Raw genomic sequence first — 24,902 nt, 5'->3', positions numbered from 1 at the left:
TAAGAATTTTCCAGTTTATTGTGATCCACACAGTCAAAGGCGTTGGTGTTGTCAATAAAGCAGAAGTAGATGTTTTTTTTGGAACTCTCTTGCTTTTTTGATGATCCAACAGATATTGGCAATCTGATCTCTGGTTCCTTTGCCTTTTCTAAATCCAGCTTGAACATCTGTTAAGTTCATGGTTCATGTACTGTTGAAGCCTGGCTTGGAGAATTTTGAGCATTACTTTGCTAGCGTGTGAGATGAGTGCAATTGTGCGGTAGTTTGAACATTCTTTGGCATTGCCTTTCTTTGGGATTGGAATGAAAACTGACCTTTTCCAGTCCTGTGGCCATTGCTGAGTTGTCCAAATCTGCTGGCATATTAAGTGCAGCACTTTCATAACATCATCTTTTAGGATTTGAAGTAGCTCACCTGGATTTCCATCACTTCCACTAGCTTTGTTCATAGCAATGCTTCCTAAGGCCCACTGACTTGACATTCCAGGATGTCTGGCTCTGAGCGATCACACCATCGTGATTATCTTGGTCGTGAAGATTTTTTTTGTATAGTTCTTCTGTGTATTGTTGCCACCTCTTCTTAATATCTTCTGCTTCTGTTAGGTCCATACCATTTTTGTCCTTTATTGAGCCCATCTTTACATGAAATGTTCCCTTGGTGTCTCTAATTATCTTGAAGAGATCTCTAGTCTTCCATTCTGTTGCTTTCCTCTATTTCTTTGCATTGGTCACTGAGGAAGGCTTTCTTATCTCTCCTTCCTATTCTTTGGAACTCTGCATTCAAATGCATGTATCTTTCCTTTTCCCTTCACCTTTCGCTTCTCTTCTTTTCACAGCTATTTGTAAGGCCTCCCCAGACAGCCATTTTGCTTTTTTGCATTTCTTTTTCTTGGGGATGGTCTTGATCACTGCCTCTTGTACAATGTCATGAACCTCCAACCATGGTTCTTCAGGCACTGTGTCTATCAGATCTAATACCTTGAACTGATTTGTCACTTCCACTGTATAATCGTAAGGGATTTAATTTAGGTCATATCTGAATGGTCTAGCGGTTTAACATAAATATTCTAGAAATTATATGAAATTCCTAGAATTCGTATGTTGTATAATGTCATCATTCAAAATTGTAGTCATTTTCTTAAGAAATAACAAAATTTCCCTGTCAGTTCCATCATAGTGAATCAGATCTTTAATAATGGATATTTTAAAGTATTTTATCATTTACAGTTATTTTTTCACTCAGATGCTTTTACCAATGCTTCTTGCTAATGTGTTTTATATTCAGAGAAATTCATGAGAGGGGACCTAAGAAGTATTCTAGAATACAAGTTTCTGATAACTTTTAAATCATAACACTGAACTGTCTAAACATTTACAAAACTCTAATTGGGAAACAACACCAAGAACAACCACCTTATGACTTCATAGAACTTCTAACAAAAGAACAAGCAGCAAAAGAATTAATTACATGGAAGTGAATAAACTGATTAGGATGATCATTAACTTTTAGGTTTTCTCTTTTAAATTTGAAACTGCTGATTTTTTTTTGTTTTCCCAGATTTAGAGAAACTTTCTGCTCTTTTCTCTTAAACTAATTATGACTTGGAGCAATTTGGTAAATTATACCTTTGTAAGTGGAATAGAAACATTTACCTTTCTCCCTTACTGATCTCTCCAAAATTTGGAAAATCTCAGTGAGTGTTCTTATTTTCTTGAAAATATATTTACAGAAATTCAGTAAGATTCTGTTCTCCTTTTAACACGACACAATTGGAAACTTGTCAAGGCTTTGACCAAATCTCATATTTGAAACATACATACGTAGACTCAGATATGATGAGACAGCTTTCAGAAGCTAAGACTGACTTTATGAAGCCTTACAGTAAAGCCCCTTGGAAAAATGATCTGGTATCTTGCTTACAGGATTCCCATCAGGCTTACAAGATGAATAAGGACGGTCCCTTTCTGACAGGTCCAGGAACCTCAGGGTATTTTGGAAACCTCAAGAAGAAAGGACTTCACTCAGATTTATAGGTATTGCAAGGCAAGGTCTGATGGCAAATATTTCACTTGGCTTCTTAGGTTTAAAAGCTTAAAAGTTCAATCTGGAGATTTTTTATTAAAAGTTCCAGCAAGACAAATTTAAAAGAGCCTATACAATCAATCAATCATTATTTGTGCTGCACTTACGTGAATACCTAGGCCAAGTCTACTAAATCTAGACTTAACTTTGGAAAGCAGTTAGTTTTAATTTGGCTATCTTTGGTAAAAATGGAGGTAATTTTAAAGAAAAAATTACATTTCAATAGAAACAATAATATATATTTATGGATGTCAGACTCTGGTTCTATTAAACATCTTTCAGTCTTTGTTTTCTATCCGTAAATTGCACTGGATCCTGAACTGTTCTACTTTCCTAAAATTCTTACAATATTTGACTACAACTATCTAAACTAATGTTTCCATTTTTTCTCTCCCATCCGCAAGTTAAAAAGAAATAAACTTGAAGTCATTGAGGACAAAAAGTGCCCCTTTTCCAGAAGACCTGCAAACTGAAGCCAGATGACTCAATCTAATCTTCAGAGAAATTGTCACAAGAGTTAAGTTTAGATTCTCTTCTTTGTGCCTGTTGCTGTGTGAGCCACTCAGAAGTTTGCCTGAATACCTGATGACATCAACATAGCCCCTTCAGACTGCAAAAGATGCTTTGACCCTGACATGTAGAAATCTCTTGACTAGCTGGCCCCCTGGGCTCCAGAAACTGGAACAGAGTGGGCTCCAATCATTAACCTTTGTTTTCTTCTGTGTCCATAGATACATCTCTTGTTAAACACCTGATTGCTTAAGTAAGGCAGCTGACCTGCCTTGCAGCCTCCTGAACTGAACTGAACTGAACTGACCTACTCTCAAGCCTAGGAAAGTGATTCAGTGAAATAACAGATGTACCAGCTCAGGCTGTAATATGTGAAACTTCCAGGACTGTTTCAGAGGAGGGAACTATTGGGGTTTAGGGCAGTTCAGTTCAGTTCAGCTCAGTCGCTCAGTCATGTCCGACTCTTTGCGACACCATGAATCACAGCACGCCAGGCCTCCCTGTCCATCACCAACTCCTGGAGTTCACCCAAACTCATGTGCATCAAGTTGGTGATGCCATCCACCCATCTCATCCTCTGTTGTCCCCTTCTCCTCCTGCCCTCAATCTCTCCCAGCATCAGAGTCTTTTCCAATGAGTCAGCTCTTCACATGAGGTGGCCAAAGTACTGGAGTTTCAGCTTCAGCATCATTCCTTCCAAAGAAATCCCAGGGCTGATCTCCTTCAGAATGGACTGGTTGGATCTCCTTGCAGTTCAAGGGACTCTCAAGAGTCTTCTCCAACACCACAGTTCAAAAGCATCAATTCTTCAGTGCTCAGCTTTCTTCAGTCCAACTCTCACATCCATACATGACCACTGGAAAAACCATTGCCTTGACTAGACGGACCTTTGTTGGCAAAGTAATGTCTCTGCTTTCTGAATATGCTATCTAGGTTGGTCATAACTCTTCTTCCAAGGAGTAAGCGTCTTTTAATTTCATGGCTGCAGTCACCATCTGCAGTGATTTTAGGCAAGCTCTCTCCAAATAGGCCAAGGTGACACATTGATTATCTTGAATTAAAATTACAATACTTAAGAACTAGCCAGTGCCAGAAGGACATTCTGACCCTCCCTTCTGTCTCCCTGAAAGCAGGAAATAAATCTTCCCTCCCTACATCAGGAGGTAGAGACATTCCTATCACTAGATAAAGGGAATTTATACAAGCTGAGAAAACCTGTAGAAACAAACCTTGTTACTTCTTCACTAATTTACTGTCCCAAGGTCAAGCTTCTTGGTCTTGGTTCTTTACAAATTTATTCTTTGTCTAAAAGCTTTTTTGCATAAAAGCTACCTCTTTGGCCACTTCTTGGGTTCCACATCTATGAGCTCTCTATAGGTACAAATGTATATTTTTTTCTCTGAATATGCCTTGTGTCAATTTAATGATCAAACCAGCCAAAACAATTCAGGAAGGGTAGGGGAAAATTTTTCCCCTCCCCAACACCCTCAATAACATGAATGGGCCTCATCCAATCAATTGAAAATCTGTAAGAGGAAAAACTGAGGTTTCCAGAAGTAATTCTGTCTTAGAACTGCAGTTGTAACTCATGCCTGATGTTCACCCTCCTGGCCTGTCCTACACGTTCCAGACCTGAAAATTGCATGAGACAATTTCTTAACATTTCTCTCTCAGTGTGTGTGTATGCGTGCATGTATGAATGCACATGTGTACAAGTATCTACACACATACAAACACACACACATAAAGATGGAAAGAGAGAATAGAAAAACTATACATCAGATTTTGAACAATGCCTATATTTGATGTGGCAGGAAGTCAAAGAAGCTTCCAGCTCCTTCCCTGTCCTGTATTCACTTACTGATCACTTTAGGAGATAAAGTGTCATTGTCTCCCGGCTCCATCCCCCGGCCCTCCCCATGACTGGGGCTGGGCTAAGCGATTTGCCTTGCATTAACAGAATAGGGCTCTGAGGTCAGATCCTAAGTGTCGCGGCTTCCATCTCCGTCTCTTGGAATGTTCACTCTCAGAGACTCCCTCTTGGGTCCCAGCCACTAGGTCAAGAGAGGAGGAGCCACGTGCTCTAGGCTGCTGGTTGACCCCCCCAGCCAAGCTTCCTGATGGCATCAGGAATTAAGTGCCTGTTTGAGAGCGACCACCTTGGAGGCCAAAGAGCAGTAGAGTGTGCCACCCTAGGAAAGGCTGCTTTGGCAAAAGAATTATTTTGAGCTGATTATTTTTGAGAAACGACAGACATAGGCACCAAAGAATGTTCAAACTACCACACAACTGTACTCACTTCACTTGCTAGCAAGGTAATGTTTAAAATCCTACAAGCTAGACTTCAACAGTACTTGAACTGAGAACTTCCAGATGTAAAAGCTAGATTTAGAAAAAGCAGAGGAACCAGAGATCAAATTGTCAACATCAGTTGGATCATAGAAACAGCAAGGGAATTCCAGGAAAATATCTACTTCTGCTTCACTGACTACACTAAAGACTTTGTGACTGTGTGGATCACAACAAACTGTGGAAAATTCTTCAAGAGATGGGAATACCAGACCACCTTACCTGCCTCCTGAGAAACTTGTATGTAGGTCAAGAAGCAACAGTTAGAACTGGACATGGAAGAACAGACTGGTTCCAAATTGGGAAAGGACAGGTAGGAGGAGATGTGCTGAAAGCAGTGTAGAAGTCATGTTTTTGTAACAAACATTTAAATTTATAAAAGAAATCTCCATTTGTAAGTGTGTCTTCCTCTCTGTAACATGAAGAGTAAGATGACACTAAACTACAAGAAACTTATCAATGGGGAAGGCAGAGGCTTAAAATCTGCATTAAAAAACCTCACCCTTACTTACCATACTTTTCCTGGTACCCTCCCATATTTGACCATGTCCCCACTGCAACATCATTTTTGTCTTTAGCTAAAGATGGTATCAAAGTGATGGCGTGGGCCATCTCGAGGAGCTACTCATTTTTTCCTGGTATCTTCCATGTATATATGAAGTACATGTTAATAAACTTTTTCTTTTTCTCTTGCTATTCTTTTATTACCAGGGGTGGGGGAGACTCAGCCAATAACTCAGAAGGGTTGTTGTTGTTGTTATTGTTCAGTCACTCAGTCGTGTTTAACTCTTTGTGACCCCATGGACTGCAGCATACCAGGCTTCCCTCTCCTTCACCATCTCCCAGACTTTGTTCAAACTTATGTCCATTGAGTTGGTGATGCCATCCAACCATCTCATCCTCTGTTGTCCCCTTCTCCTCCTGCCTTCAATCTTTGCCAGCATCAGGGACTTTTCCAATGAGAAAAGTAGAGAGAAAGAGAATGATTTTTCCTCCCCTACAAAATCCAGCCTTGTGAGATCATTACATAATACCAGTCACACTCTCACCAAATCCTTATGAGGATACCCAAGAAAACTTCCAGCTAAACCCAGTTTACCCAGAGGACTGCAGACTAAGAATGCTTCCTGCCACATCACTAAACAGAGGAGGTTGCAGCCATCAGTAACTGCAGCCACCCCCAATGGTGAGCTCTGCGGGAACTCAAGATGGAAATAGGGAATACCTGCCAATGACTAGAATCCATAAGGCAAGAGAGAAATTTGGACACAGATACTCAGAGAAGACCACGTGAAGATGGGCACAGTGTGATGCTATGTGACTACAGAGGCACAGACTGGAGCTGTGCTTTTGAAAGCCAAAGACACCAAGGGCTTGCAGCCACCAGAAGCTGGACGAGGCCTCCCCTAGACCCTTCAGAGAGAATATGGCTCTACTGACATCATGGACTCAGACTTGCAGCCTCTGAACTGTCCGACAATAAATTTCTATTGTTTTAAGCTACCAAGTTGATAATAATTTTTCATGGCCATTTTAGGAAATTACTCTATTGGGAAAAGTGTCATGATATATATTTTTATAATCAGCACTTGCTTAAATGATAAATAATGCCTTTATTTTAGAAAATATTTTTAAAGAAAAATATTCTGATTAACTTAAGTACTTAGTGATACTTCATCCAATGTGTTCTTCATAGCTGATTTTCTAATAATGAAGTAGAACTGGATTTAACAGAATAATATTTAAATAATAGTTGTCAACATATATTGAATGCTTGCAGTGTGACAAGCATTATGTTGAAACTCTTTATAAACATATTACATATGTGCTGTTGCTGAAGCTGAAGCTCCAATACTTTGGACACCTGATGTAAAGACCGAACTCATTGGAAACGATCCTGGTGCTGGGAAAGATTGAAGCCAAAAGGAGAAGGGGGTAACATGAATGGATACTTGTGAACTGTGGTCCTGGAGAAAACTCTTGAGAGTCCCTTGAACTGCAAGGCGATCAAACCAGTTAATCCTAAAGGGAACCAATCCTGAATATTCATTGGAAGGACTGATGCTGAAGCTGAAGCTCCAGTACTTTGGCCACCTGATGGGTAGAGCTGACTCATTGGAAAAGACCCTAAAGCTGGGAAAGACTGAGGGCACGAGGAGAAGGGGACGACAGAGGATGAGATGGTTAGGTAGCATCATAGATTCGATGGGCAAACATTTGAGCAAACTCCAGAAGATAGTGAAGGATAGAGGAGCTTGGCATGCTGCAGTTCATGGGGTCTCAAAGAGTCAGACTCGAGTTAGCGACTGAACAACAACAATGAACATACATGTATGTAGGTCATATTATACACAAGTATATTTTTATATGTTTTATATACTAACACACAAATTTAATATTCTATCTAGAGATTAGTAAACCATTCCTGTTAAGAGATGAAAAATATTTTAGAGATTGCCATATAATCTCTGTCACAACTATTCAACTGTGCAGCTGCAGCTCAAAAGCAGCCATAGAAGAAATGTAAGAACTGGGTATGGCTGTGTTCCAATAAAACTTTATTTATAAAAACAGGTGGTGAGTTGGATTTGGCCCTAGGGCTATGGCTTGCTGACCCTGCTATAACCCTTTGAGGAGGATAATCATGTTTTTACTGGTTCACAGGTGAGGTTGGAAGTTAAAAACTTTGTGCAAAGTCACACAGTTACTGTAGGGTAGCTCTGGAGACCCAATCAGACATCAAATCTTCAGGAACTATGGTTATAATCATTCAATGACATGGTCTCATCTCATAGGTAAGAACAGTGTCATGCCTTCCTCAAAAGGAAACTTAAAGAAACTTTCTGATGCCAGTATTATCTTGACATAAAGAAAAACAATAACATGTTAGAAGCAAAATAAAGACAGGATAACTTTTATGAATTAAAAAAAACTGATATAAATTCTCTAAAGAATATACAGATATGTCAGAAAAGACTTAGAAAATTCAAGTTAAAAGTCAGGGTTATGGATGGTTAGTATCTCAAACAATCTGTGTGTAAGACCACACAGCAATAATGTAAGTGAGAAAAGAGAGAAAATATTAATAGATATTTAAAGGAATCAGTAAAAGCTTGATGCACATCTCAACATTTCTGTTGGTTTTCTAGAGGAAAATAAGCAATTCAAGGGGTTTTTCAAAGTTCCCTGGAAACACAGAAGAAATAGTGAAGTGTGACTTCCCACAACATCAGCCCCTTCCTTTTACTGGACAGGCACATCCTCTGTAAGAACCTCTCCTCAGCAAGTCCTTTCAACACTCAGTGCCTTGTTAGATTCTTCCAGACCCTAGGAGTGTGCAACTGGGTGTCAAGCCATTCTATGCAGAAGACCCATGAACATTACATTTTCTGAAATTAGCTGAAAAATAACTCAGTACCACTGTATGTATTCCTTTTTTTTTTTTTTTTTAATATTCACTCTCATTTAGCTGATTCAGGTGACTTTGATCTATGAACACAGGAAACCCAGCTTACTGATAAGAGCCTAGCCGAAAGGATTAAATGACTGAGTATTTCTTCATGTACTCACAGCATGAGGATAACATCTCATGGATCCTCTGAATTGATAGCTTTGGAACAAAAGCCGTATGACTGCCACTTGAGCTTGTTTTGATTCTAAGCAAAAATAATTTATTTCCCAGAATACAGCTTTCATTGAGCTTGGCAGAATCACACTGGGACGACAGATTCTTGGCTCATTTTTGTAATTATCATAAATGCATACAGAAGCATAAATAAAGAATAAAGAATTAACTCCACATATATACTTGGGACAGGACATAAAACAGCAGAGTATCACCGCATTTAACTCTCTGCCGTAATAAATGCCACAGACAAATAGAGTTAAATGGGTTAATTAGTCACCAGTGGCCATTTTAATTGCAGTATTGAAATCAGAGACAAGCGCTAGCAGAATTCTCATCATCAGGGTTACCTGGGCTTTTAATGAGAGAGTTCGCCGGGGACAGCAGCGTCTCTACATCACATAACCGATTACCTCCCTTCCTCTCCTTTACCTTTCATAATTAGCTGCACAGTATTAACTTAATGCACATTCATCTACAACAATTCAATTCAGACTGTGAAGAATCTTTCTAGTCTCTAATTGCACTCCAGCTTAATTAGCATAATTTCCATTGCACATATTTCAATAAAGAAGCTGCCATGGTAGGCTGGCTCGCCATGAGGAACTTCTTCCAGTGATCATCAGAAGGAGAGACAAACACCTCCTACTTGTGGACTGCCACAATGGCACTGAGATGATCTGAAGCCTACTCTCCATGACAGACAAACATTTGGAAGGGCACGGAGGGGATCTGATGGAATCTCCCAAACTGTCATGGAGCACTAAGGGCAGGAGCAGCCCTCACCTCCCATCAGGACCAACTGTGATGTAATGATGTCAACAGGGTCATGTGATGCTGGGACTTGACCTCAACAGTTTGTAAATGTCTAGCCTGGTTCCACATCAGGAAAGGAGTACATCAAGGCTGTATATTGTCATCCTGTTTATTTAACTTAGATGCAGAGTACATCAAGCGAAATGCCAGGCTGGATGAAGCACAAGCTGGAATCAAGATTGCCGAGAGAAATAATAACTTCAGACTTGCAGATGACACCATCCTTATGGCAGAAAGCGAAGAAAAACTAAAGAGCCTCTTGATGAAAGTGAAAGAGTGAAAAAGTTGGCTTAAAACTCAACATTCAAAAAACTAATATCATGGCATCTGGTCCCATCACTTCATGTCAAATAGATGGGGAAACAATGGAAAGAGTGGGAGACTTTAGATTTGGGGGCTCCAAAATCACTGCAGATGGTGACTGCAGCCGTGAAATTAAAAGATGCTTACTCCTTGGAAGGAAAGTTATGACCAACCTAGACAGCATAGGTCCATCTAGTCAAGGCTATGGTTTTTCCAGTGGTCATGTATGGATGTGAGATTTGGACTGTGAAGAAAGCTGAGCACCGAAGAATTGATGCTTTTGAACTATGAAGCATCTGAGAAGACTCTTGAGAGTCCCTTGGACTGCAAGGAGATCCAACTAGTCCATCCTAAAGGAAGTCAGTCCTGAACATTCATTAGAAGGACTGATGCTGAAGCTGAAACTCCAATACTTTTGGCCACCTGATGCAAAGAACTGGAAAAGACGCTGATACTGGGAAAGATTGAAGGCAGGAGGGGAAGGGGATGATAGAGGATGAGATGGTTGGATGACATCACTGGTGCAATATACATGAGTTTGAGCAAGCTCGGGGAGTTGGTGATGGACAGGGAAGCCTGGTATGCTGCAGTCCAGGGGGTTGCAAAGAGTCGGACATGACTGAGTGACTGGACTGAACTGAACTGAGGTGTGAAAACATAAACACAGTTTATTTTGCATCTTGATCTGCAGGGGATGGTCATTTGATTGTCTCAAATCCACCCACCACTAGATGTCATCAGTCATTAATTGAGACACAGATAAATGAAGTCTTCAAGAGATTTTAAGAACCTAAGCAACTCGGTCCCTCCCCCAGGGCTCACTTAAGGGAGACCAACTAACCATGAGAGGGAGCTGTCCCACCCACCTGGCACCAAGATGGCAAATACCTCCTGTGTGACATTAATAACAGGTATGCACTCCTTTCACAAGCACTGCAAATTGGTTCTAATAATAACCAAAGTCATCTGATTTAAAGGCAAGTCGTCAGTTCTAGCAGCTCATTATATTTTGCATCGTATCAGACAACGGCTAAGAGGAAGAGTCTGGAGGGGAGAGAGAAATATTTGCTGTTGTGCCACTCAAAAGAGAAAACTCTAGAGGGAGAAGAGGAATCAAGCCCATGTTGCTGAAACCCAAGAAACTTTGTGTAAATAAGAGTGCCCATGGCGGAAGACAGGATTCAGAGATCCTGTATGAAGCGACAGTTTTCAATGCCATCCCTGATTATTCCATGAAACACATGACATGTGTCTCCTCTCCTTCAAGTATTTCCACATTGCCTTTTCCAGGTGTATATTAGAAAGTTAAAGAAAACTCTGAGTGAGCTTTAAGAGGCACTTCAGTAAGGTATCTATTTATTTTCTCAATCACCAAAGGAAGGAAAGAAGTGAAAGTCACTCAGTCGTGTCCGACTTTTTGTGACCCCCTGGACTGTACAGTCCATGGAATTCTCCAGGCCAGAATACTGAAGTTGAGTAGCCTTTCCCTTCTCCAGGGGATCTTCCCCACCCAGGGATTGAACCCAGGTCTCCTGGATTGCAGGCAGATTCTTTACCAGCTGAGCCACAGGGGAACCAAAGGTACAACTTAAAAATAACAAATGCCTCCTACTTGTGGATTGCCACAAAGGCACTGAGATGATCTGAAGCCCACTTTCCATGAGAGACAAACACTGAGAAGGGCATGGAGGGGATCTGCTCCTCGTTCAAGCATCATCACACTATTTACACGAAACAAAATGATAATTATATAACGAAGGGTCAGTTATAACACCACAATTTGTATTTTTTCATAGTGTTACTTTTTGACCAGTTAGGGCTCATGTGTCTGGTGAATAGTTACTTAAATTTGTACTTATTCCTTCCAAATTATGGGTAAGTTTGTTTTCTTCTGCAATAGGGTTTTCATAACAGTGAGCAATACAAATATTGATCTTTTTCCAATAGCATTCTCATAAGAGTCTGAAGACATACTGGGAATTCATGAACCAAGCCAAGCTGTGTTCATTCCAACCACCATATCAACACTACTCTGGTCCTTTTCTCTTTTTTCTCAAAACGTTTCATTTCAAAATATATCATGGCTGAAAGCCTGGCCTCTGGAGGCAACCTGCCATGGGTGCAACTGAGCTCTTCTACTTACTGACTGTGAGACCGTGGGCCAGGTACATGGGCTTCATGGGACTTAGCTTCCACATCAGCAAAATGGGGAGATGCCAGCATGCAGCCTACAGATTTTCAGAGACGTGAAGGAAGTATCACAAGGAAAGACCTAAGAACAATGCCCAACCCAGCAAGTGACACTGAAATCACTCATCTTTCATCAGTCCCTGGCCTTGAAAAATATGAGGACAGCTTTGTAACACTTGGGGCCCTTAAATTTGAATAATCTGCAATCTACTCTGGGATATACTGGAGAAGCTAGACAAATGTTTTCTTTAGTTAATTGTTCTTGACTGAAATACAGTCTTTAATTTAAAAAGGTCAGATTGTTTCCTCACTTAAAAACTTCAACTTACATTAGTGTTGCGTCCATACCTCATGGACCACAGCACCTGTATTATTGTCAGAGGGTGGAATGGACTCACACAGATTCACATGTGTAACGAAAGAAACCGGAGTCCTGGTCTCAAAGAGCGCATGTGCATGAAGCTAACAGTACATGGACGGCAGAAGTGTAAGTACTTACAAAAAGGGTGACTCTCTTTGAGATTGCTACCAGAGTTCCTCTCTAGACCTGCCCTTTGAAACTCTGCAGAATAATTTTCATAGGGGTAAGCCCTCCCTCTCAGAATATGTAGGACACCATCAGCATTTGCATTCACATAACATAAACCAAAAGGCAGAAATGTTCAGAAAGTTAGATGTCTATCTATGAACTATAGGATAAAAACTACGGTAGCAATGGAAAAGTATTAAACATGGAGCCTGGAAATGCATGATTATGTTAACCCTGGCAGTATTAATCACATAATAATTATTTTCAAAAGCTTCCCTGTTTGTAAAACACTAACATTCACACTGTACTTCACCACTTCTGAATTCCAGGTATCCAACAAAACTTTCATGATGACCTTGAGTGAAATTTGTATTTAAAGCCTCAATTTCGAGTTCACTTTCCACAACATTGGAATTTACTAGAATTTGTTCCTTCTAGAAGAACTTCTCCAAGGTGGAGCTGCTTTTATTTTGCTCATGAAGAAAAAAGTACATGTATGGTAGAATTTTTACTGCTATATTATTTCTCAAGTTCTAAAAAGCAGTTGCTAATTTCACATACCCAGAGGCCCACACATTAAGTAATACATTCATATGTAGTGAATATGCTGTTATTTAGTCACTAAGTCATGTCTGACTCTTTTGCAACTCTGCGGCCTGCAGCCTGCCAGACTCCCTCCGTCCATGGGATGTCCCAGGCAAGAATCCTGAAGCGGGTTGTTATTTCCTTCTCCAAGGGGTCTTTCCAACCCAGGGATTGAACTTACATCTCTTGTCTCCTGCATTGGCAGGCAGATTCTTTACCGCTGACTCACCAGAGAGGCCCACGTATTAATAGTTAGTATACACTGGCCAATATCAATTGGCGAATAACTATACAACTTCTTAGGCACATTATTGCATGTCTATAAGCTTACTCTTTATATTTATTCAAAGGAAAATAATAAGGTAGAAAACAAACCAAAAAAATCCATTGTAGTATTTGGACTGTGAGAATTCTCATGCTTTTGCAGCGTCGGATTTCTGGCTGGACTGATTTTTATTAAATGGGAGACAATAGATTATGTAATGCTTATAAAAAATACATGATCCCTGCTTCAACACATGGCATCATTAGAAGCGGTATTACTGAGGATTAAGCTCTTTTCTCCCTAAATCAGTGTTCAACATTATACTTCCAGGCTATGTCTCTTAATACCTTCTTTGACTGGTGTTACTGGATTATTGCAACCCAATCCTGAGCCTTATTATCACAAGAAAGCTTAAAATAGCAGATAAGAAACCTATAACAAGCAGCAGATAGAAAAAAGCTAACTAAATAACAGTTCGTGTGAATGCCATGTGGAACCAAACATACGAGTATTTGCCTAAATTAAATTATATGATGCATTTCCACAAGGTAATGTACAATGGAAGTGAGAAATAGATTTAAGGGCCTAGATCTGATAGATAGAGTGCTTGATGAACTATGGAGTGAGGTTCCTGACACTGTACAGGAGACAGGGATCAAGACCATCTCCATTAAAAAGAAATGCAAAAAAGCAAAATGGCTGTCTGGGGAGGCCCTACAAATAGCTGCGAAAAGAAGAGAAGCGAAAAGCAAAGGAGAAAAGGAAAGATGCAAGCATCTGAATGCGGAGTTCCAAACAATAGCAAGGAGAGATAAGAAAGTCTTCTTTAGCGATCAATGCAAAGAAATAGAGGAAAACAACAGAATGGGAAAGACAAGAGATCTCTTTAAGAAAATTAGACATACCAAGGGAACATTTCATGTAAAGATGGGCTCAATAAAGGACAGAAATGGTATGGACCTAACAGAAGCAGAAGATATTAAGAAGACGTGGCTAGAATACACAGAAGAACTATAAGAAAAGATCTTTATGACCTGGATAATCACGACGGTGTGATCACTCATCTAGAGCCAGACATCCTGGAATGTGAAGTCAAGTGGGCCTTTGAAAGCATCACTACGAACAAAGCTAGTGGAGGTGATGGAATTCCAGTTGAGCTGTTTCAAATCCTGAAAGATGATGCTGTGAAAGTGCTGCACTCAATATGCCAGCAAATTTGGAAAACTCACCAGCGGCCACAGGACTGGAAAAGGTCAGTTTTCATTCCAATTCCAAAGAAAGGCAATGCCAAAGAATGCTCAAACTACCGCACAATTGCACTCATTTCACACGCTAATAAAGTAATGCTCAAAATTCTCCAAGCCAGGCTTCAGCAATACGTGAACTGTGAACTCCCTGATGTTCAAGCTGGTTTTAGAAAAGGCAGAGGAACCAGAGATCAAATTGCCAACATCCGCTGGATCATGGAAAAAGCAAGAGAGTTCCAGAAAAACATCTATTTCTGTTTTATTGACTATGTCAAAGCCTTTGACTGTGTGGATCACTATAAACTGTGGAAGATTCTGAGAGAGATGGGAATACCAGACCACCTGACCTGCCTCTTGATAAATCTGTATGCAGGCCAGGAAGCAACAGTTAGAACTGGACATGGAACAGACTGGTTCCAAATAGGAAAATGAGTGTGTCAAGGCTGTATATTGTCACCCTGCTTATTTAACTTCTATACAGAGTACATCACGAGAAATACTGGACTGGAAGAAACACAAGCTGGAATCAAGACTGCCGGGAGAAATATCAATAACTTCAGGTATGCAGATGACACCACCCTTATGGCAGAAAGTGAAGAGGAACTAAAAAGCCTCTTGATGAAAGTGAAAGAAGAGAGTGAAAAAGTTGGCTTAAAGCTCAACATTCAGAAAATGAAGATCTTGGCATCTGGTCCCATCACTTCATGGGAAATAGATGGGGAAAAAGTGGAAATAGTGGAAATAGTGTCAGACTTTATTTTTTTGGGCTCCAAAATCACTGCAGATGGTGACTGCAGCCATGAAATAAAAGACACTTACTCCTTGGAAGAAAAGTTATGACCAACCTAGACAGCATATTCAAAAGCAGAGACATTACTTTGCTGACTAAGGTCCATCTAGTCAAGGCTATGGTTTTTCCTGTGGTCATGTATGGATGTGAGAGTTGGACTGTGAAGAAGGCTGAGCACCGAAGAATTGATGCTTTTGAACTGTGGTGTTGGAGAAGACTCTTGAGAGTCCCTTGGACTGTAAGGAGATCCAACCAGTCCATTCTGAAGGAGATCAGCCCTGGGATTTCTTTGGAAGGAATGACACTAAAGCTGAAACTCCAGTACTTTGGCCACCTCATGCGAAGAGTTGACTCAGTGGAAAAGACTGTGATGCTGGGAGGGATTGCGGGCAGGAGGAGAAGGGGGCGACAGAGGATGAGATGGCTGGATGATGTCACTGACTTGATGGACGTGAATCTGAGTGAACTCTGGGAGTTGGTGATGGACAGAGAGGCCTGGTGTGCTGCGATTCATGGGGTCGCAAAGAGTCGGACACAACTGAGCGACTGAACTGAACTGAATGTACTAATTATTATGCTTTGGTGTTGGGCAATAAAATATACCATATCTAGGATAATATAAGGCACATGTTAATCACTGCTGTCACTAAAACTTAGTGCTGTTTCTCAGGATTGTTTAGCAATGAGCCACAAGGTGAAACATTTACACTACAGCTCTGCTCATACACACCCAGACACACAGCAATGTCTATGTAAGTAAGTGGGGGAGAAGGTATCTGATGAAGGTCCAAGCATTTAGACATACTCTGTTCAGTTTTTTTCAATTATTTTCCAAACCACTGTTCATGACCAATGAAAGGCTTTTACTGCTCACTAAGAAGTCAGACTTTATTCTTTTGGACTCCAAAATCACTGCAGATGGTGACTGCAGCTATGAAATTAAAAGACGCTTACTCCTTGGAAGGAAAGTTATGACCAACCTAGACAGCATATTCAAAAGCAGAGACATTACTTTGCCAACAAAAGTCTATCTAGTCAAGACTATGGTTTTTCCAGTAGTCATGTATGGACATGAGAGTTGGACTGTGAAGAAAGATGAGCACTGAAGAACTGATGCTTTTGAACTGTGGTGTTGGAGAAGACTCTTGAGAATCCCTTGGATGGCAAGGAGATCCAACCAGTCCATTCTAAAGGAAATTAGTCCTGAATGTTCATTGGAAGGACTGATGTTGAAGCTGAAACTCCAATCCTCTGGCCACCTGATGCAAAGAACTGGAAAAGACGCTGATGATGGGAAAGATTGAAGGCAGGAGGAGAAGGGGACGACAGAGGATGAGATGGTTGGATGACATCACTAACTCAATGGACTTGAGTTTGAGTAACCTCCAGGAGTTGGTGATGAGAGGGAGGCCTGGTGTGCAGCAGTCATGGGGTTGCAAAGAGTCGGACATGACTGAGAGACTGAACTGAACTGAACTGACGGGGTCATAATGCGTACTTTAAAAAGTATGTATAAAAATGTTTCTGGTGTTAAAAAGTAAAAATTGAAATTAAAAAAAAAGCATGTATATTTAAAATGTGTGTGTACATACACACACATATATAGGTATATAGGCACACACACATATATACAAACATCTATGTATATGTGTATGTACAGTATATGTATATATTAATATATGAGAGCTAGGTAATCATGCATACACTTATATCACATATAAGTATTGCATATAAAATCATAATTTAACAATTAGGGTGGTAATGAACTTTAAAGGCTAAAATTAGATGGTTTTAACTTTATTTAAATTTCGAGTTTTCTCAGCACTCCTCCACACATGTGAAACAGTCTTCAGAAATGCATGAAGATGCTGATAAGGACAGTGACAGTGATGATACTGCCCACTTCCATGTGGACACTGGCCTCAGTTCTCAGGTGGGCCCTACCATCCTTAGGAAATATCTCATATTCAAATGAAGAGCAAATACTAGGCTTCAGTGATCCACAAGGAAAGACCATGTTGTCCCGTTGAGTAGCTCGGATTATCTGCAATTTTAGCTCCACATACTGGAGAGTTCCTACCAAGGACTGGCTGAATGAGAAATGAATGGCACTGCCACATGGAGTGAAGTCAGTCAGAAGGAAAAAAACAAATGCGGTATATTGATGCATATATGGAATTGAAAAAAAATGGTCTAGATGATCTTACTTACAAAGCAGAAATGAAAGACACAGAGAAAAAAGGTACGGATATCAAGGGGAAAAAGGGGGGATGAATGAGTTGAGAGATTAGGATCGGACATATGTACACTATTGCTACTATGGAAAAATAATGAGATAACTAAAGTAGATGACTAATATAGATAACTAAAATAGATGGCTTCTGTATAGCACAGGAAACCTTACTCAGTACTCTGTGGTGACTAAATGGGGGGAATCCAAAAAAGAGAAGATATATGCTGATGCACTCTGCTGTGCAGCAGAGACTAACAACACTGTTAAGCAGCCATACTCCAATAAGTGTTCTTTAAAAAGAAGTGAATGGGGGGTTGAAATTAAGAGACAGAAGAGACTGAACTACAAGTGATCTCACTTAACAGAAAGAGAAAACAACTTTTATAGAGAAGGAGACAAATTGTGTAAATTATGATGCTGAAACTGTTTTCAGAATGTGAACTGACATATTTTAAAATACTTTTTTACAATTATGGTTTCTATTTTCTAATAAAGACATGTAGTTATAATTTTTTAAATATTGATTCCTGACAAATAAACAGAACCGGAGTTTAGATTATCTTTGCTCTCAAATTTGCGGATTGATTCAAAAAACACTTACAGCACTGTGAGATTATTTTCCTGACAGAATTATGCCATTTCTTCCTCCGATCACTGATCATCTAAAGTGGAAAACATTAAGCCATAGCCACTCAAATTAAAGATACTCATCAGTTATGACATAATTTATTAGCATTGGATAGTGGAGTTGTTTGATAATGTTGTTACTCTATCAGCATCTAGGAGATTTATTTTTAATGTATTATTTTGAGAAAGGAAGTACTTCTCAGCATTTTGTATACATTTTGCATTAAGATCCACAATAAAAACATATCTTAGACTTACAGAGACACATACACACACACACACACATACATATACTTCTATGTCTGACACCACTTTTCCAAGACACCAAACCAAACTTTGCTTACTATTGGCTGTGTAGCCACTTTAGTCTACCTTATTCAATCTTTGTAATGCTAGTCAACAATCTCTAAGCTGATTTGGCTGCTCACTGATGGGTGGTCCCCACTTGGAAAACAAACTGTAGTAATCCAATCAGGCCATGGATTCCTGAATTCAACAGGAAATAAACAGATAGAGGACACTATAAATAGAATGCATCTATCTCACAGAAATATAGAAACTCATGCTAATCATTTAGACTCAAAGGGCTACAGTATTAAAACACATATGGGCAAAATATCGATTTTCTTATTTATGAGAAGAATATCAGAATTACAAGCATAAGCAGATAAAATCTAGGACGTGTTAGTACCTGGGCCAAATCCAGGCCACCTTCTCCATTTGTAAGGACGGCCAGATAGACATGGCTTTAAGAGATAAACATTTATAATAAAATTGATGACAGGGAACATTAAAACCTTGAACCCTGGTTACAGAAATGCTATCTTTTCCAAACAACCCCATTCTTATTGACAGACATCCATTAAAAAATGTTATCACTGACATCATTATATTTCGGATTTCATTAATGATGATTTTGTAGAAGTCTGTTTCTGCTCTTCTTATGTAGGTATCTAAGTAACTTGTCCCTTGGCCTACAAAGACTAAAATATTAACTATCTGACCCATTTACAAAAGTTTGCCAATCCATGCATAAGAGTGTCATTTTTTTTAAAAGAAAATTTTACATGGAAATCTCTCAGTTGGTGCTTTTTCCCTCTGATTTTTCAAAAATTAATTTTTATTGAAGGGTGAGCTGCTATATAATATTGTGTTAGTTCCTACTGCACAGCAAAGTGAATCAGCTATACATAGCACATGCTGCTGCTGCTGCTGCTGCTGCTGCTGCTGCTAAGTCGCTCCAGTCGTGTCCAACTCTGTGCGACCCCATGGGCGGCAGCCCACCAGGCTCTGCCGTCCCTGGGATTCTCCAGGCAAGAACACTGGAGTGGGTTGCCATTTCCTTCTCCAATGCATGAAAGTGAAAAGTGAAAGGGAAGTCACTCAGTCATATCCGACTCTTAGCGACCCCATGGACTGCAGCCCACCAGGCTGGAATGGGGTGCCATTGCCTTCTCCGATACATAGTACATACACCCCTCTTTTTTGGACTTTCTTTCCATTCAGGTCACCACAGAACACCAAGTAGGGTCCCCTGCACTGTATAGTTGGTTTTCACTACATACTCATTTTATTTGTTGCTGTTGTTATTAGTTGCTAAGTCGTATCCAACTCTTTGCGACCCCAAACACTGTAGCCCACCACGCTCCTCTGTCCATGGAATTCTCCAGGCAAGAATACAGGAGTGGGTTGCCCTTTCTTTCTCCAGGGAATCTTCCTGACCCAGGGATCCAACCCACATCTCCTGCATTGCTAGGTGGACTCTTTACCACTGAACCACCGAGGAAGCTCTATCTGATTTACACATCGTTATCAGTAGTGTTTGTATATCAACTCCAACATGAGAGTGTCATTTTAAAATTGTTTTAACTATTAATATTAACACTAAGTAAAATTAAACAGTGATCTGGCTGCACCCTCTGGTGCCCAGGTGAGCACGTAGGTGACGGATGCTCCAGGTTCATGATTAAGCTCAGGAATCCCCCTGTCCCAACCCTCCCCACCCTCCAGCTCCAGATGTGAAATAATCCCTTTGGTTCTATGGAAAACCATACCTCTGAAGGGGAGAATCTGTCTGCAACCAAGGCAACTCAGATGTGAAAAACAACTTTGCCTTTGTTTTATTAAGAGCCATAAGCTCAGAGGGAAGTTGGGCTTTTCTCTCAATGAAATTACTTCTCACCTAACTCCCGTGATGTCACAGAAGAAGCTCGGAGCTGCAGCAGGAGAACGTGTACTTAATCAGCATCTCAGTAAAATGAATACTTCCTGTCTCCTCACCACGGCAGCTGCATCCTGAATAACTGCCGCTTATGGGCCCAGAAAAATGGGGTTATTGAACAACCTCATGTTTATTACATTTAAGAAATTCTCATTTGTTTTCAGGTTGACGCGAAGCAGCAAGCTGGTTGGGCTCTCTCTGTGTGTATATTTCCCACTAGGAAAAAAAAAAAAGCTTGACTCTCTCCTGATATACAGTAAATTTTCCTTAAAAGATGTCTTGCCCTTTTGGGTATTAAGATTTTAAAATTGAGCACCGGATAAGCACGATTTGAATGAATACACAGATTTTCCAGGGAGTATTTACATTTTCTGCTTTTAATTTTTACCATGTTTTACTGCGACTGCTCCTGTTTCTTTTTCTCCTCATCTAACATTGTCTTAAATACTTCCCTTTAGAACATGCTTAATGGAAAACCTTGAAAATACACTGCCATCAAAATTCGTCTCTTGTTCTCCTATTAAGAGGGCCTCCCTGGTGGCTCAGTGGTAAAGAACCTGTCTGCGTTGCAGGAGATAGGGTTCGATCTGTGGGTCGGGAAGATCCCCTGGAGGAAGAAATAGCAACTCACTTCAGTATTCTTGCCTGGGAAATCCCATGGATAGAGGAGCCTAGCGGGTACAGTCCATGGGGTCCCAAAAGAGTCAGACATGACTTAGCAGCTAAACAGCAACAACTCATATCAACCAGGGAGTGAGCCAAGGTGTTCCTTACTGGTATAATCAACAACCGTGTTACTTATCTTGCAGGCAATATTTTACAACTTCATGAAAATCTTAATTTTCATATGACATATATTGATTAAAGCCTTGTTATGAAGGCCTTGGCTTTACATGAGTGTGGCAATTTGTACATCTGTTTATTAAATTTTTGTTGATTGTATGTCTGTTTTCACAACAAATAGTAACTTTTCCCTGTAAAACCACTATGTTGTTAGATCTTCATTTCATGTGAACACAAGTGAGGCTCATAATAAAAATGTTAGAGAAAACTATAATATTTATAAAAAAAAAAAGAACTTCAGATTTTTTTTTTCAAACTAAAAATTGCAGTCAAATATATTTTGGAGACCAGTTAGAAAACAAACATGTAGAAACGAAACAATTTCCACAAAAAGCTGCTTGGTATAAAAAGACAGTAACAAAACATTAAAAATTGCCCCAGAACAAGATTTGTTCAAGATTTATTTAACATGGTCTTGGCACATAGATTAAATTAACTGTGATCTCTCTGGAAACAGATTTTAAACTCGACTAGTCAAGCCTAATAATTAATGATTGTTTTCTCCCTGCATAAAATACAGCTTCCCTGAATAAATTATAGCTTCTGTTTGCTCTTTGGCCTTGTATAAAAATATGTTTGTTTGTTTTTTTCCAAACAAAGGTTTTTTTTGTTGTTGTTGTTAAACAAAGAATTGGTTTTCCATGTCCGAGAATTAGGAAGATGTAATGCTACAGATATACAAGAAAGTTCTTGAAGTTTTTGTTGTTCATAGCTGAGGCACATCTCAAAACTCCCTGCACTGAAATGAAACAATACACGTTGGGCTGGACTGGCATTGGCCCTCTCAGGGTGTCTCACCAGTTTCAGCCACGTCATGATACAGGGTTTGAGGAAGAGGTCAGAGAGCCGGCTCTCACAGTCTCTGCCTGAGGAAACGCCGCCTTGTGAGAGGAGGGTGGTAGCAGGTGCCCTCAACAGCGCTTCTCAGCCCAGTCACTGTTGCAAGTGCTTTCTGTGTAGGTCGATCCATTTAATCCTCACACAAGTCTGCAAGGGAGGCGCTAATGTCAACCCCACTTCACAGACAGGAAAACTGAGGCCCAGAGGACGTGACTCAAGGTCATGGAGAGAGCGAGCAGCAGAGGCGGGATTCAAGCCCTGGCACCTTGTGCCAGACGCAGGCCTCTTGACTACCTCACAGCTCCGTCTCTCTCTCTTCTTTAAAATGAATTTTGACTGGACATGGTCGCTTTACAGTGTGGTGTTCGTTTCTGCTGTGCCCCAAAGTGAATCAGCTGCCTGGACACACGCATCCCCTCTTGAAGATTCCATCCCATTTAGGCCACCAGAGAATATTAAGGAGAGTTCCCTGTGCCATACAGGAGGTTCCTGTTAATTATCCATTTTCTATGAGGGAGTGTCATATCTGCCAATCCCAACCTCCCGATTCACCCCGCCTCTCCTTTCCCCCTTGGTAACCCTAAGTTTGTTCTCTACATCTGTGACCCTATTTCTGTTTTGCAAATAAGTTCACCTGTACCATTTTCCCAGGTTCCAGACATAAGCAATATTAGGTGATACCAGCCCTGTCTCTTGATCAGCACTCAGGTTCAAGAGCGGGGCGTGGTGAAGTCAGAACAGGAACCCAGCTTCTGACTTCTGCTCTGTCTTCACCCTTAAGCCGGTAAAAGAAGCACAGATAGACAGTCATGGGACAGAGGCACCAGGGCCAGATCCTGCCCCTGTGGGTTCCCAGCTGAGTGCTGGGCCAGGTCAGGGACTCACCCCGGTTCTCAGTCACTTCAACGATGAGGCAGGAGAGACCCAATCCACCTTCCTGAGCTGCTCAGATAATGAATGAAACTCCATGGTGAGAGCACTTTTCATCAAGTCAGTGCTGAATACACATCATTCTCTCCACCTGACACCACACATCGCAAACCATCTCTGTTTCCAGCTCTTTCACAAACCCCTACACTCTACGTTCAAGGGAAACAGTCATTTGAAACACATGGAATTGAAGTTTGCCACGACTCCAAATTAATCAGGAGTCTAATCTGCGCCAGCCCATGGAGAATGCACTGAATGAAACGCATTTCTTCAAAAGACATTTTCCTAATTGTGTTTTCTAGTCGATTTACTGTCAGCAAGAGAAACATACAACTTGCAGACCGCTGAACATCTGATTTTAATGCCCAAGTCGTCCATTAGTTATATATGATCTAGAAAATGCAATCAAAGAATGGACTTGGTTGTTTTTCTGAAATTCAAAACTACCTTATTTACTTATATAATTATTTTAAGTGGCGCAGTTCTCCAGAACACAAAATAACGGCACACGCGAAGTAAATCACATGTCAAATTACAAAATGACATGTAGTAGGTTGCAGAGTGATCCCTGAACACGTATATCCACGTCCTCATCTTCAGTACCCACGATGTGACTGTATTTGAAGCAGGGTCATTGGAGATGTGGTTAAAGGTTCCAACAGAAAACCATCCTGGATTTAAGGTAGGCCCTCAATCCAATGGCTGGTGTTCGCATAAGGGAAATGACAGGGGAATCTGAGACATAGACAAACACACGTGAGAGAAGGTGATGTGACATTGTAGGCAGAGACTGGAGTGACGTAGCCCCAAACCAAGAACACTCGGAGCCACCTGGAGCTGGGAGAGGAGAGGAGGGAGCCTGCCCTAGCGCCTTCGGGAGGAGCATGGCCTACGACACCTCGATTCCAACTTTGGGTTCCAGAACAGGGAGGGCCCAAAGTTCTCTCAGTTCCATGGTAATCTGTTGTGGCAGCCCTACAAAATGAATGCAGTACATTTTTGAAGAGAAAAAGAAAAGAAACATGGAATGAAAATATTCTTTAATGTACAGAATCACCTGAACAGGCCTCCTTGCCTATTTTTTCTCTCTCTGGAGCGCTAGGAGAAAATATTTTTTAAAAATAACCCTAAAAGCATACTCTAAGTATACAACCAACAGACAAGTAGGCTCTGTAACATTCTTTAAGAAAATGTAAGCATTTAAACTCATTTGAAAAGACCCTGATGTTGGGAAAGATTGAAGGTGGGAGGAGAAGGGGACGACAGAGGATGAGATGGCTGGGTGGCATCACTGACTCAATGGACATGAGTTTGAATAAACTCCGGGAGTTGGTGATGGACAGGGAGGCCTGGCGTGCTGCAGTCCATGGGGTCACAAAGAGTCGGACATGACTGAACAACTGAACTGAACTGAAGCGTTTAAAACTACCATTTTAATGAAAAACAACAGAAATGACTGTGGGTTTTTCTGCTTTTATAGTTTCCCTCTTTAAGGAAGAATAAATGATTGACTTAAAAAAATAAAGCATGTTGAGCTCATTCATGAATTAAAAAAAGAAAACCATAGAATAGCTTTCGTCCCAGAAACCACAAGGGCTGCCTTCCAAGTGCTGCCGGGGATGGATGTGGTGTGGGTGCTCTGGGCCTTTCTGTGTCAACGCTGCTGCACTGAGTGGCGGCAGCTCTCCTCTGCTCCATCCTCCCCAGACACCCAACCTTCCCCAAGATCCCTCCCTGACCTGTGCCAAAAGCCTGTCTCCACTTCCCTGCATGTCAACCCTGCTCACCTCTTCTCTTGCCAACCTCCCCTCCACACCTACACTTTCTGTTCTGCTCCAGCATCTTCTCAAAAAGCCCCGCGTCCTCTCCCCAGTCCTGTGAACCACAATGGAGTTCTTAATTTCTCACCAGCTCAGT

The 24,902-nt window shown here is 40.7% G+C and overlaps 1 protein-coding gene across 3 annotated transcripts in view; it reads right to left on the bottom strand.

Moving 5' to 3' along the window:
* CTNND2 (catenin delta 2) overlaps positions 1 to 24,902 on the bottom strand; it is a 1,112,452-nt gene that overhangs the window by 332,777 nt on the left and 754,773 nt on the right. The window lies entirely within an intron of this gene.

The sequence above is a fragment of the Capra hircus genome, chromosome 20, assembly GCF_001704415.2.
Source record: "Capra hircus breed San Clemente chromosome 20, ASM170441v1, whole genome shotgun sequence".
NCBI classification, from domain to species: domain Eukaryota; kingdom Metazoa; phylum Chordata; class Mammalia; order Artiodactyla; family Bovidae; genus Capra; species Capra hircus.
This window is presented reverse-complemented; position numbering and strand designations above follow the sequence as displayed.